Here is a 5,403-nt window from a genome sequence, read left to right as displayed (position 1 = left end):
AATGATCCACTAACCAACAATCTGTACACTCTGTCAGATACACTATTATTCTCATCAAACCTTACAAATACTCAATCAATCTTCTGGTATGAAGGAATTATGACTAGTTACCATCAATGACAACATTTGTACATACATGCAGTGTCTCTTGCCAACATATATTGCATTATCTTTTCTTTTTTATAGCTGATTTTATTTTCATTTGTTATACACTATTAGATTTGATTACAATAGATTTGTGTAATGGTTGTAAAATTAGGGTTTCATAATTTAAGATAATAAAACCACTAATCTTACTAAACTAACCATTACATTAAAATAGGGGAAAATCCAATAGATCTAGCCACAATTCAATTGGGAAAAGGATTAAGATGCTGATCAAATTTGCTTTTTTTTTTGCCACCCCCTTTCAATTAAAATTGAATTTGTATTGTGAATTTTAAGGCTAAGAAATAGACAATTGAATTGAATTTGAAATAATAGAGTGCTACAAACATCAGACAAAGCCACAGACATGGATCTAAGCAGAAGGATAGGATCAAAACCTGTTGCTAAAAGTTTAGGTTGAATTGTAGGGACCATGGTTGTAGGTCACCTTGTTCTTGTAACTCTTTGATAGACAATTGTAGTCTTTTTCAGATCAAGGAGACACATTGGATCCATTATCGAAAGCTTGGGCAAAATTCTTGGGACTGCAGTGGTAGGTCACCCTGGTCCTCTTCTTTTCACTCCTTCAAAATATGAACTTGTTTGTCATCTTTAATTATCCCAAAATCTTTGATCGCAGCTCTTGAGTCAATTCTTTGCACACAAAAAGAGAGGAAAAGGGGTTGCAGGTAGCGGTTTGCCTTGGGTCAAACCCTAGTTTGGGAATTAACCTTGAAATTGAAATTGAAATAGAATTGAATTGGAGCAAGATGTTTTCCTTTTAGGGAAAGGTTAGATCTAAAATTGAATGCTTGTAATTGAAGTGTATACCTTGATGAAGCTTACTTGAATCCTCACACAAGGGTTTTAGGATGTCATGTAGAATTTCTTCATAGAAGTTTGATCATGGATGTCATCTTGAATGCTTCAACTTGACTTCACTTTTCCTTTAATGCTTGATGAATGCTTGATTGTTTTCTTAGTTGAATAGAAGAGTGTAATTGAGATCTTAGACTTGTTGGCATTTTGATGATTATGTTGTGATTGTCATTGATGGACACACACTTGCTATGAGATCACTTTGAGAATGTATGAATTATGCTCAACTGGTAATTGTTCCAAACCGGTATCATGTTGTAGTCTTTAGACTACTGTTGTTATGTAGAAAGTGTTTACTGATCTCAAGCAGTATAAAGACCCAAGCGGCATAGAGAGATCAAGCGGTTTAAGGATCTCAAGCGGAGCGGAGCAAAGGAGCCAGAAGCGGCAGTTATCTTTTTCCCAGTCTTCAATTTTTGTCAACCAAAAATTTGTTTGAACCGGTATTACTCTAAGTCACCAACCGGTAACCGAAAAGTTGGACAAACTGGTAATACTCTATGATGAGTTACCAATCGGTATACTTTTGTGATGAGTTACCATCCACCGATACTTTGACGGTGTTTTTGTGTCGTGTTATCAAATGTGTCTAGATACAATGAACCTAGGAACTTGTAATGAAATCCTATTGGACCGACATGAAATCAGATTCCTTTTAAGGACATCATGTCTAGGGTTTTGAGAGAGAGAGAGGATGCGAGTATTGCTGTTAGGTTTTTTAGTGGTTGAAAGAAAACCTCTTGGATGTGCGATCTTAACTGAGAAGATCAAGTCTGTGAGCTGTAACAGAGTAAGGAGTTACTGAAGACTGAAGTAATGTTGAAATGCATTAGCTATGAGCTACAATGGATCTAATCAAGAAGACTGTGCCATTTGCTAGATCATTCACTTGTTGATTACTCACATCTTTGACAAGTTATAAACCCTTAACCGGGTAGGCCCAGAAAAGCCTTTGTAAATTCTCTAACAAGGTGGTTCAAATCTGTGGATCTGAAATCCTCTCACAAGGTAGTCTTTAATTGGACTTATCTCCTAACAGAGATTGAGATTCCTAACAGGGTCTGTTCTCGTAAAGAACATTGTATGACCTTAACTGGTCTGGTTACTATTCTGTAGATAGTTACTTGTGAGTTTCATGTCACTGTGGTTTTTCCCATTTAGGTTTCCATGTCAAAATCTCTTGTGTTATGGTGATTGTGCTTCTGTGGGTGAATGCATTATTTGCTATTTGGTTTGCATGTGTATTAATCGGTTTGTTTGCTAAACTGTTTTATCAGTTTACTGCTAGACTATTAAAGTGTTTAAGTACAGTATTTTTTGGTATACTAGTTCACCCCCCCTCTTAGTATTCATCAATTAGTATTAGAGCAAACCTTTCTATAAGTCTAACCACTTGGGAAGAGATATGGGGGAATACATTGTGAGGGAAATTACTCATCGGCTCACTCCGTCTGAGCAAGCCTATGATGAACTTATGGTCAAATATAAGGCCTCTCAGGTAAAAAGAAGAGAGCATGCTAAAAAACTGATGGAGCTAACTGAAAATAGTTCTTCTGATGAAGTGGACATGGAAGCCCTAATTCAAGAAGTTGAAAAACTGAATGAGTCCAATGCCAACCTACGAAGGGAACTTGAAGGCCCAACTATCAGAATGTGTCAAGAGCTTGAGAAGCGGAGGAAAGCTGAAGATCTGGTAAAAGACAAAGATCATGAGATCTCCAAGCTGAAGCAAGAGATCAGTGCACTTACCGCTCGTCTTCATGGAAGCAAAATGGAAAAAGAAGAAGTGCAACGTGAACTAAACATGGCTATCTCTGAGAATGCAACCTTGAAGGAATCCAATGTTGCCATTTCAAAAGAACTCACTGAGTCAAAGGAAATACTTGCCAAATTCAATAAGAGCTCTGTCAAGCTAGAGTAGAAGCTTGAATCAACTAAACTGGTAAAGAATACCAATGGACTTGGTTTCTCTAAATATGAGGAAGGTGAGACCTCTGGAACAAAAAGTGGAGCATCAAAGAAACAATCGACATCAAAGGATAAAGGTAAGAAAAAGTTCAAACCTGTTTGCTTTAACTGTCTCAAGGAAGGACACACTGCTAATGTATGTAGAAGTAAGGCTTACAATCATTTTCCTTATTTTCTAAACGATAAGCCTAGATCCAATAGATTCAATGGTAATTGTTATGCATGCAACAAGTTTGGGCATAGAGCATTTGAATGCAGGTTTGTCATGCACAATACTAGAAGGTATCCTCAAAAGAATCAAGGAGTTTTTCCTGAACCCTCTGGAAACCAGAACCCAAACCGGTTTAATACCTATAGTCATCAGTCAGGTAGTGGTGGCTATCAAGCGGCAACCAGATGGAGAGAAATCTATGTGATTTGTCATGGTCATGGTCACACTACTACAACATGCAGAAGGAAGAATAGAAACATGAATAATGGATCTTGGAGAGCACCTAGAATGGTTTGCTATCACTGCAACAAACCGGGTCATACAACAAGATTCTGCAGAGCAAGAAAGAGTATATCGGATGATATACCAGTTACTCTAGAAGGAAAAATTGATGTTGAAATTGTTCAAGCATATATGAAGTAAACCTGGAAGAAGAAGCCAGAAGAAGTGATTCAAGAAGAACCGGTTTCTGCACCCAGTGTGGAAGTCGCTAAACTGGCAAACTAAGCATCAGAGAAGCTTAGGGGGAGCAAACGGTGAAATATCTTGAACCCCTAGTTGACACCAGTAAAAGACCTTAACCGGTATGAGATACCTATTAGATTGGCAGAAGACTGGAAACAGTATAAGGCAAAATTAGGGTTTACACCCTAATAGTGGAGAATTTATTATGGTAGGTGGAGAATCTGTTTAAAAGGAATTTTCAAATCATTTCTCACTATCATTTTTTTTGAGCAAAGAAGTTTTCAAGTACAGAGAAAAGAAAAGCGATTTACATTGCGATTCAAGGAATTTATCAAAATCTTAAAGAAGAATCTGAAGCAAACATCTGTTGGAGAAGTGTAGAACGCAAAACAACATTTCAACAACCGAAGGAGTGTGTAGCAAAGTTCAAATTGCGAAGCCCTAAATTTTGATCTATGAAGGTATTTTTCAAAATTCTCTGTTTATCATGGCTTCAACATCACATGCTAGCTCTAGTGCACCTGTTGATTCTGTAGACTTCATTCAACAGAAGGCAAAATACAATGCCCTATCTCATATACCCGCTGGTGTCATAGTGGAAGAAGGCATTTCAGATTTCATTGACTGCAAGATTGAAGACCTAGGATCTCTGATGATCCTCTCCCAGTTGAGTCTGTTCTGCAAAAAGGATAAGAAGATTAAACCGGAATTCAACATTTTGGAAAAGAAGAAACTTCACAATGCAACCTATTTTCTTGAAGAATTTTTGGATGATCACATTCGAATTATCCTGAGCAGAGTACACAGTGATAAGATGTACTTAGAGCGGATGCATGATATCACACTAGAAGCGATTCATGTCGTCACCGGTTTCTGCAACGTCGGTGAAGTGCCAGCCCTAAGAAAGATTAGCAAGACAAAAATGACTAAGCACATTGGTTCTATGAGCGATTCACGGGGAATGACTATCAATTCCATCAAGGACGATTTGGTCAAATATGCGTGTATGGTGATAGGATACCGAACGTTCCATGCTAGCAGAATCAACTCTGTCTTAGCTGCAGTGGTAAATGCCACCTACAGGATGATCAAGGAAGATGCATCGTTTTATTTGTGCACTGGTATGCAAAGACAACTTCTGTTGAACCTCAAGTCAATCAAACAGGACAATGCCCTGAAATTTAAGTTTGGACAACTATTGGCTGGGTTGTTCTTCTACTTCCAAGGCTATTTTCCAGGAGTAGGTGATATTCAGTGGTCTGCTGACCAACTAGTGACAAAGCAAATCAAGGAAAGCCTACAAGCGGTAGGAACTGGTTATCCGAAAGTGCTAAACAAATATTTTCATGAGTTCAGATGCAAAATGAACCAAAGAGTAAGAATATCCGGTGATATTGTCAAAAAGTATGAGGAGGACATCTACTTCACCATCAAAGTTGATGAGTGCATAATGGAGGCGGTTGAACCTAGATAGGAAGAAGTGGAACCAATGGGATATGAGGTAATGTATGACATGTTAAATGGGTATGCCTCTACCCTAATCGCCTCGCCCCTTGATCCAAAGGAAAAGAGAACCGACACCTATTTGGAAAGGGTTACACCAGTTCAAGAACCCTGAGTAAAGAAGGGAAAAGCAGTGCCTTCAGCATCAGCACCAGTTACCACAACAAGTCCCAAAGTGACCAAGCGGTCACCAACAAAGAAGAAACCGGAAGCGGCACCCGCCAAAGTCT

This window comes from Cryptomeria japonica, chromosome 10 (genome assembly GCF_030272615.1).
Source record: "Cryptomeria japonica chromosome 10, Sugi_1.0, whole genome shotgun sequence".
Classification (NCBI taxonomy): Eukaryota; Viridiplantae; Streptophyta; class Pinopsida; order Cupressales; family Cupressaceae; genus Cryptomeria; species Cryptomeria japonica.
The sequence above is the reverse complement of the archived record's forward strand: the minus strand, read 5'-3'. Positions refer to the sequence as shown.